This window comes from Lycium ferocissimum, chromosome 7, assembly GCF_029784015.1.
Source record: "Lycium ferocissimum isolate CSIRO_LF1 chromosome 7, AGI_CSIRO_Lferr_CH_V1, whole genome shotgun sequence".
Classification (NCBI taxonomy): domain Eukaryota; kingdom Viridiplantae; phylum Streptophyta; class Magnoliopsida; order Solanales; family Solanaceae; genus Lycium; species Lycium ferocissimum.
The window spans coordinates 43,768,559-43,778,790 of NC_081348.1; the positions used below are offsets into that span (position 1 = coordinate 43,768,559).

At 37.6% G+C, this 10,232-nt stretch overlaps 1 non-coding gene across 1 annotated transcript; it reads left to right on the forward strand.

Moving 5' to 3' along the window:
* The first annotated feature begins 573 nt into the window (after window positions 1–573).
* LOC132065857 (small nucleolar RNA R71) lies at window positions 574–678 on the forward strand. The gene has a single exon (XR_009416827.1). It is a non-coding gene; the product is annotated as a small nucleolar RNA R71 (small nucleolar RNA).
* The last annotated feature ends 9,554 nt before the right edge of the window (window positions 679–10,232 follow it).

The window sequence follows — 10,232 nt, forward strand, 5'->3', positions numbered from 1 at the left end:
TTGTTGCGGTTGTTGTAGTTACCTTATTTTGAACCACCATAATCATTTCGTCTATATTGGTTACCTTGCCCTTGTTCTTTGAGGTCTCCACTGATTCTAATTCTGATATTCGGACCCTTGGTAATTCTGCCTTTGATAGCCCCCTTGAGAGTTATTAACATAATAATTGGCATGTTCATATTGCATAGGTGGTCCCTCTTGATATGTACCCTCTAGAGCTTGGTACATTCCCTTTGGCAAAGTTTGCACATCTTCAACTGCATTCACTTTCTTTGTATCCTTTTCATTAAACCTTTTTGTCAGCAAAGTAATCTTTTGGTTGCAAGTTGAGCCAGAGTTTGTTGTGTGTCTTGGTTTTGTTTCACAATATTGGTGATTAACGAAGCACCATATGCTACACCATCAGCACCACCTGAATGCCATGCTTGATTATGTGTAGTTAATCTGTCAAGCAATTGAGTGATTCGGGCATATGTCTTGTCCATGAAACACCCACCGGCTGCATTATTTGCCACTGGATGCGTCATCGAATCTAACCCTATATAGAACTTCTCCATTAATATGTGATGTGGAAAACCATGATTCAGCGACCGCATCAAGTACTGCTTGAACCTCTCCCATGCTTCATACAATTGTTCCCCCGAAAGTTGCTTGAACTCATAAACTTTGTCTGGGATTTCAACTTTCTTTCTTGGAGGAAACCACTTCTTGAGAAAGACACTCACCAGCTCACCCCAAGTATGACTAGAATTGAAGGGCAACTTATCAAACCAATCTCTTGGTTCGCCGGCTAAAGAGTATTCAAAAACTCTTAACCGGATTGCATCAGGAGTAACAACATTATGGGTATGTGTCTAGCACACACCAATAAAATTCTTCAAGTGTTGATGAGGGTCATTGTCGGTAGAGTTCAGAAAATACCTTTCTAGCTTGAGCAATTGATAGACAGTGCCATCAATCTTGCAACTTGTAGCATTGGCCCTCGGTGGAACAATAGCAGATGCATATTCCACCTCTTGCATGTAATCTGCAAATATATTCTCCTCTTCCTCAGCTTACGGTGTTGGGGCACGACTTGCACACCTTTACCACCATTTGCTCCACGTCCTCCGCCTCTATTGGCCATGATTACTTGGTTCACAGAAAACAGCAAACAAGGTGTGATGGAATAGAAAAAGACTTGAAGTAAAGCACACAATATTTAGTAATTTCAAATCGTATTCCCCGGCAATGGTGCCAAAATTTAATATGCTCAAATTACATATAACAAATAGAGTAAAGCAGACATTTTCATAGTCTTTAATGGGTTCACAACCTTAGTATTAAATTTAGCTACCCGTAGTCTTTAATGCAAAAAAAAAAAGTAATAAAGAAGTCATTAATGCTTACAATGGAATAAAGAATATGAAAAGTATTAATCTTGTCGTAATGAATGTGTAGTTCTTCTTCTTCACTTGGTTCTTTGGATTGGAAGTTACTTCATGATGAAGTAAGGTTCAGGGAAAGGTCGTTTCTGATGTATAAGGTAAGATTTCTCTTCCTTTTTAAGTATATGAGCTTGTTGAGGCTTTAGACATGTCGTTTGGGTGAGAACTTACAAAATGACTGTCGAAAGCCGTGTATGAATTGTGTGTTATTGTTGGGCTGTAGTTGAGGTTATTCTTGTTGTGTTTAAAGGCTGGATTTTTAGGCAAGATTTTGTATATGCGTTGGTTTTTATTATTGTGAGCTTGGAAGGGAAAAGTGCGCGAAGAAATGCCGTTTGATTATTGTAAAACGAGCTTACCGCTTGACATATTGCTATAGTAGTTTCCTTAGACTGACATTATCATTATTGTCATTTATTGTAGATTAGTATGTTGAGCAGATTGATTTCGTCATTGTCGTCGAGTGAGTCAACACTGGAGGTATGTAATGGATGTTCTTTCCATCTTCTATTGGCATGAATCCACTTTTAATGCGACTTCCGAAACGAAATGTTTAAAAAAAGAGTTTGTTACAAAACACTCCACTCTTGATATTCCCCTTGTTTCATATGTTCATGACATCCCTATTATAATCCCTATTCTCATCCTAAAGGAATGATGTTTAAAGGTAGTTTTGAATGTTGTAGTGAGCCTAAGGGCTATAGGCTTGAATATGCTATCACATATACTTCGTCCACAAGCCTTATGTAGTACTGTCCTGTATCATGGGTGATGTTAGGCCTCTGTGCTATCCATTGTGTGTACAGTTGATGATAGATTCAAAGATCTTATTGTGTTGTTGTTCGTTTTTACATATGAGATCCTTTTATGGCTCGGTACATTGATTTACAAACGATGCCTCTTTATGGCTCGGTACATTATCATATACATGAGGCCTCTTGATGGGTCGGTACGTTATCATATACATGATGCCTCCTGATAGCTCGGTATGTTATCATATATATAAGGCTTGTTGATGGTTCGGTACGTTATCTTATACACTAGGCCTTTTGATGGCTCGGTACATTATCATATACGCGAGGCCTCTTGATGGCTCGATACGTTATTAGATACACGATGCCTCTTCATGGCTCTGTACATTATTTTACACACGAGACCTTCTTTATGGCTCGGTACGTTGTTTGTTTAATGTTGTGTGCCACAGCGGCCTTCAGCTGCATTGTAACTGTAAAGTGAATCAGAAGATGGTATTATGCCCTCAAGTTGTCTCTTGTAATCAATTACACTTGATGCTTGTTCATATCAGTTCAGTTTCACTTTATAATTATTCAGTAGCCTTACATATTCGAAATATTATTTCGAACTGACGTCCCTTTTGCCGGAGGCGCTGTATTTCATCTTTGCAAGTTTCGATAGATAGTCGGACAGGCCTCCTAAGTAGGCGGTTGTTCGTGTCCAACTTTTGATTGGTAAGCTCCATGTCTTCCGAAGTTGCAAAGTCTAGAGGTTTTGAGTATCTTTGATGTATCAACATAATGGTAAGGTCGGGACCCTGTCCCAACCACAGTACAATTAATGTTCTTAAAGGCATGTAGACATATCCTTTATGTAAATTATATATTATGGCCTTGTCGGCCTAGATGTTGTCGTATGATACGCATGGTGTCCTTGTCGGCCCGTATTTGTATATATGTTTTTTGGGTTGATTTTAGTTCAATACTGGTACACTTTGTTATCTTCATATTATCAGGAGTTACGACTGTGTCGGCCTAAGATATCATAGGCTATCATATGATTCGGCCTTATTGGCCTAGATACACCCGTATATCTTTAGATTATAAGGGATACAGGCTAGTAGTAGTGCACCGGGTATCAGTCTCGCCTCCCTATGTTTGGAGTGTGACAATATCTCCACTCCCCGGAATGTGTACTTTTACGTGAGACCGAAAATCAGCAATAAAAACTTCAATGGCTTAGACATAAAATTGGAATGCAAAAGTCTTGTATTGTTGATCCAATGGGGATCTGTAACGACCCCATTAGTCGTTATAGTGCTATTGACCCTTTTATCCCTGTTGACCCTTTTTCAAGGTCATCGGGCGAGTTTTGGTGAGACTTTTGAAAGTTGGAGCCTTATAGTTTCAAATGTTTGACCTAAAGTTGACTTTTGGATAAACAGACCTTTTTCAAAATTCTGTCGATTTCGAGAGGTCAGGATGGTCATTTATGACTTGGTGGCAGGGTTGGTTCGATTCCCAAGGCACTTGGTAGCATTTTGGGACTTGGGTTGGAAAGTTGGTTTTAGGCCATTAGGGGTAGACTTGGTCAAATAGACCTCCGTTGGGAAATTCGAGGCCACAGGTGAGTGCGTAGCGCGTTTTTATGTGTGTTTGCATGTTTTTTTGTATCTGTGGGGCCTCGGGTGATAGTTAGATTTTGGGTTGAAAATGGTCAAAACCCAGTAATTTTCTGGTAGCGGTCTCGCGGTAGCGAGGGACCGACGGCTATAGCGGATGTAGTGATTTTATGGCGAGCCACTATAGCGGTCGACCAACCGCCGTAGCTGACTCGTAGTAACGGTAGTGGGTGCCGCTACAGTATCTGAGAGGATTGTGAGTTGGTCGTTGTAGCTGTTCCCTTATCGCCATAGCTGATGCGCTGCAGCCGATGTCGGGCAGTTTCCTATTTTCTTTCTTTAGTTAAAACCCTTAAACCCTATCATTTCCTTTATCACTTTCTAAGCACACTTTGGGAGAAATGAATAGCTTTTGGACTGAATCTTCTTGGAGGTAAGATCTGTGACCCTAGACTTCATCATTTACCTTCCTAAATCCCTAATCCATGCTTAGAATCAATATAATCAAAATAGAGAAGATGAGTCTTATGATAAATTTCTTGAAATGGGTTTAGACTTCCTAAATGGGAATTAATGGTGAAATTGACTAATATAACCATAGAATTTGATAAATTCCTTATTGTTAAGCTTATTTCTTCCATTCTTAGTGATTAATTTGAGGATCGAAGAATTAGGGTTCACACTTAAATTTGGGTGTTTTGCTTAAAATCTGAATTAGGCTTAATCTTGAATTGTTTTAGCAATTGATTAGTGGGTTTGATCACCTAGAGCTTGAATTGCATGTTCCATCCTTCAATTTCTCGTTTTACCCTTGTGGGCGCATTTCCCCAATTCCTTGGGTTAGAATTTGGCCTAACTAGAAGTATGGCAATATGGGTATCGTTCTTCTTGATTTCTAATGTAAAACTCAAATATGTTTAGACTTTGAGTATTTGCGCAAAGAAAGGGCAAGGCTAAGGTGTGACGGTTCGTGGCTCATGTTCAGCTTTCCAGGTAGGTTACGGCTTACCTTTTGGTTAGACTTTGGTTAGCGGATCATATGTAAAGTTAGTGATTGTTAGAGAAAGCATGTAAACCTTCGGGTATGGAGTTGAGATGGATTACGTAGGTTGGTATTGTTGTTCACATTGGCTTGTCGCCTTATTGTGTTCTATTGAGTTGTTGGTTATTTGTGAGTTGTTGGCTTGTCGCCACCTGATTGATTCTAGAGTTGATGCTTAGTGATTACCTTATGTTTTGGAGAGCATATTTATCATGATTGAGGTTGTTGAAAAGGGAAAGTAAGGTTATGATGTTGATATTGGGTTTGAGATATGTGTCCATGTGTGGCACCATTGATTCATATATTCTTGTTGGCATTGTTATCATGCATTCACTCATTTATATATATATATATATATATTGGGATCGGGTTGCGTGCCGCAACACTTACTTGGATTGGGTTGCACGTACCGCAACACTGACTGGGATCAAGTTGCACGTTCCGCAACATTGACTATTGGATCGGGCTGTGCGCCACAGTAGGTACATAGACTTAGCGGTCCATCATGGGTCATGACTGTCGAGGCGACGAGATATTCAACCCGAGGTGTGTGTGTATTACTGCATTTGCATTGCATTCATCTCATATTTACATATGGCATTGTATTGGACTTGTTGGTTGATCTTTGGTGATACGTGTACTTGATAGTGGTTCTTGAGATTGTGTTTCGGACTTATAGTGGATTTTGAGGTGATATACTAGACTTGGTGATTTGGTATTGGATTTGATACTTTGTATTTGTGTTGAGTTATATCTAATTGTGAGCATGTCTACTTTTTCAGTCTCTCTTTCTTATATATATATATATATATATATATATATATATATATATTATTATCTAAGCATGTTGTCGGCCTATGATGCCCACTTAGTGTGCGTTGTTGTACTGATTCTACCTTGCTGTGTTCTTTCTGAGTGCAGAGTTCATGACCAGTTCAACTTTTGCGCTTCGTGACTGAGTCCTGAGGCTGACTGACGAGCATTCTAGGGTGAGCACTTTGATGGATTCTCTGCCCGGATGACTCTATCTATTCCTGTCTTTATATTCTATCATTTAGACAGTTACTTATGGATATTTGAGACTTGTATTTCCTAGACATTATGTAGTGGCTCTTGTACTATTCAGACCAAATTTTGGGATTCGATGTATCTTCCGCACTTATTATATTTATCTATTTATGTTAGACTTATTATGATGTAATTCTAGGTGATTGGATTTATTTTATTTATTATTTAGTTGTGAATAAGGGACGGGGTCGCCTACCGAGGTGGGAAATGGTAGGTGGCCGCACGTTCCCCTAGTTGGAGCATGACAGGCTCTTTGGTGGACTGGCTCTATTTTAGAACAAGGAACTTGAGGTACGCAATATCTTTTCTTCATCTTATGTTTCAAGATACATGATAATGAGAAGAATGTTGATTTTTTCTGTATATTTATTTATGCTAGCCCAAATAGGGATATTAGGAAAAAATAAAGGTATAAATTGATTGTTAGGTCTGTAAATTGGAAACTAACTGTCTTCTCTGAGGAGATTTAAATGACATAATTGATATGAGAAAAATCGAAAGGAACTAGCAAGGCCCTTTGGACCTTTAGGGAATTTCGAGACTTTATCTATAAGCTAGGAATAGTAGACCTCAGGTATTGGGGGGAACCTTGGACTTGGTCTTGTTATAGACTGAATGAAGGTGTAATTCAAGAAAGGTTGGATAGAGTCTTAGCCTCCCCGGAGTGGAGATTAAAATATGATTAGGTTGTTGTTATGCATATACAAAATAATGCCTCGAATCACGTAATTATGCTTTGTTCAACTGATGGTTTTCATGATAGGTGGGGGAAAATATTTTATTTTGACAAGAGATGGGTAGGGAATTTTGAGGCTCATAAGCTTATTGTGCAATCCCAGGGAAAACAATTTAATGGGAATAGTCAATTCCAGGTAAGTTCTAAGATTAGAAAATGTAGAAGAGTTTTAATTGATTGGAGTAAAAAGGGTAAGTCGAATTCTAAAATAAAGATTAGGACTTTGAGAAATCAGCTTAACAAGATAAAAAAAAATGAACCTACAGGTCCAGATTCATCACTTATTTTAAAAATGAAAAAAAGAGGTAAACATTGCTTAAAAAGAGGAAGAGATCGATCGATTGGAAGCAAAAATCAAGGTTTCAATGGCTAAATGAGGGAGATAAAAATATCTCTTTTTTCATATGTCTATTGTTCAAAGAAGACGTAGGAACCTTACTAAAGGATTGAAAAATGAGATAAGACAGTGGATATATGATAAACTTGGTATAGTGCAGAAAATTGAGAGTTTTTATAGGGAATTATTTTCTACTAGTAGTCCTTCTTCTTTACACCAAATGTTGCAACATATTCCCTCTACTATTACGGATGCCATGAATCAAGAACTGGTTAGTACAGTTTGTAATGATGAAATATGGATATTATTTTTTCAATAAACCCTATTAAGGATCCGGGGGTGGATGGAATGATCCCTATGTTTTTCAGCAATTGTGGTCATTAATCTGTAATGATATCTGCCAAGCGGTTAGATGTCTTTTTTTAGACATTTCAGGTTTTACCTGTTTGGAACCAAGCATTAATAACTTTAGTGCCTAAAATCAAGACTCCTACCACTGTCCAACATTTTAGACCTATTAGTTTGTGCTCTACCTTGTATAAGATAATTACTAAAATCATAGTGAAAATGGCCATATATTCAACAAGTAATGCTCAATGGGTTTTCAAAATAAATTTGTTGATTCGGACCTGACTTGTGTAAAGACTATGTTTTTTTCTTTAATTTAAATGCAGACATCAATGGGGTTGTTAAACCATCTAGGGACTTACGACAAAGGGATCCTCCGTCACCCTATTTATTTCTTATTTGTACGAAAGGGCTATCATCATTGTTGCACTCAACTGAGCAACAAGGTACTTTAAAAGGCTTAAAGTTAGATAGAAATGGACCTTCTGTTTCACATTTTCTCTTTGTGGATGACTCGTTTATTTCTTGTAAATCCGATATGAGTAGTATTTCTCAATTTAACTCTATGTTGGAAACATATGCAAGGTGCTGGGGACAAGTGATTAACTACGAGAAATCTTTAGCCTTTTCTAGCAAAAATACTACAAAGGAGGAAAAATCAAGATTTTGCTCCTCACTTAGTAATATTAGATTGCGTACAAGGGGGGCATATATAGAATTGCCTGCACTCGTAGGAAGATCTAAGAAATAAATGTTGTCTTTTATAAAAGAGATAATTTTTTCTAAAATAAAGGGCTGGAAAGAAAAGTTCTTGAGCCAGGCAGGAAAAGAGGTCTTGCTAAAATCTGTCTTAGAGTTATCCCTTTTTATGTGTTATCTTATTTTCAAATACCTGATGGATTGTATAAGGAAATCACGAGTCTATTCTCAAATGTTTTGGTGGAACCAAAACAATGAGGAGCGAAAAATGCATTTCGAAATATGGGAAAAATTATCTGAACTAAAATTTAGAGGTGGCTTAGGATTTTGGGACTTAAAACCTTTTAATATGGCTCTTCTAGACAAACTAGCCTGGAGAATTTTGATTGAACACGACTTGCTAGTTTCTCAAGTACTAAAGAGTAAGTATTTCCCAAATGAGTCTTTGTTACGTGTACAAGGCCATCGATATACTTCTTGGATTTGGAGAATCATTTATGGGAACACGATCTCTTAGTCAAAAGTGTCCAATAGAACATATCCAATGGTGCTTCAGTGAGAATATAGAAAGACCCATGGTTGCCACGAGACAATTCTTTTTACCCGTTTAGTATGATTAATAGTGTTTCACATAACTTAAAAGTTTCTAACTTGATAGATCATAATACTAATTCTTGGAATGCCTAACTCTTGGATACTTTATTTAAGGGAAAAGAGTCAAAAATACCCCTCTACTTAGGAAAAAGGGCTAAAAATATCCTCCTAACTTATTTTGGGTCAAAAATACCCCTCCCATCCTTAAAGTTTTCAAATATACCCCTGTCTTGACGGAAATTATCCCCCAAAATAACCCAAAATCATTTTTTAAACCCGCTCTATCATTTAAACCCGACCCAACTAAATAATAACCCATAAGATCCCCTTATTCCCCAAATTCCCTCAAACTTCAAACCTACGTATTGGGGGAATAAGGGGATCTTATGGGTTATTATTTAGTTGGGACCTGTTTAAATGATGGAGCGGGTCTAAAAAATGATTTCAGGTTATTTTGGGGGATAATTTCCGTCAAGACAGGGTATATTTGAAAACTTTAAGGATGGGAGGGGTATTTTTGACCCAAAATAAGTTTGGAGGATATTTTTAGCCCTTTTTCCAAAGTAGAGGGTATTTTTTACCCTTTTCCCTTTATTTAATGAGGATGATGTCGATATTATTCTAACCATTCCAATATCTCTTCTTAGGGGAATTGACGATTTACTTATTTGGCATTTTACAAACTCGGGCAAGTGAACTGAAGTCTGGTTATCACCTAGCAAAACTACCCCAATCAAATTATAGAAATTTAGCTAGTCGGCTTCTCATCAATGCTTTCCTAAATCCTTTTGGAATGTACTTTGATCCATGGAGATTATAAACAAGCTGAAACATTTTTTACGAAGATGCATCTTAAATACTTTACCAGTTAGAAGCATTATTGCACAGAAAATCCAACCATAGATTCAACTTGTCATGTTTGTGGGTTGGATCCAGAAACCTTAGAACATATATTTTTCAAATGCTCCAGATGCATTAGTGTGTGAAAAAGAAGCCCAATCCAATGGCCTGACTTGCACCTTATTTCAGACTTTTTGGCTTGGCGGTATAAATTATATTCGGATACTAAGAAAATTTCGAATACTAATACTTTATTGGAATTATCAGTATCTATTTTGTGGATGAATTGGCAAGCTAGAAATGATTATGTATTAAGTTCCTTGTTATGGAGTGATGCTGAAATTTTATCAAAAGCTTTATCTGACTTTAATGAGTTTACAGATGCAACAAACAGTGCAAACAATATGCGACAAGAACGGCAGGTTGTGACTAACCCCACTTCACTAACTATTTCTCCAGAAAATGTGTTGCTTTATGTTGATGCGTGTGTGTGGTTCAAGATACTCGAAAATCGAGTATTGCAATGGTAGGCTTGAAGGTTGATCGTAATGTGCTTCATGCCTATAGGAGTCCAATTCATTTTGTTGGAAAAGCCATGATAATTGAAGCGTTGGCGATTTGGAAAGAAATCCATGTTGCAGTGGAGAAAGTGTCACACCCCACCCTAGGTAAGGCGTGATTGGCACCAGGCACCTTGCAGAAACCGAGCGAACCAACTTACAACTCACATCCTCTATGTCTCGAATGGCAACAATAAGAATAACAAGATAAATATGAACATAATA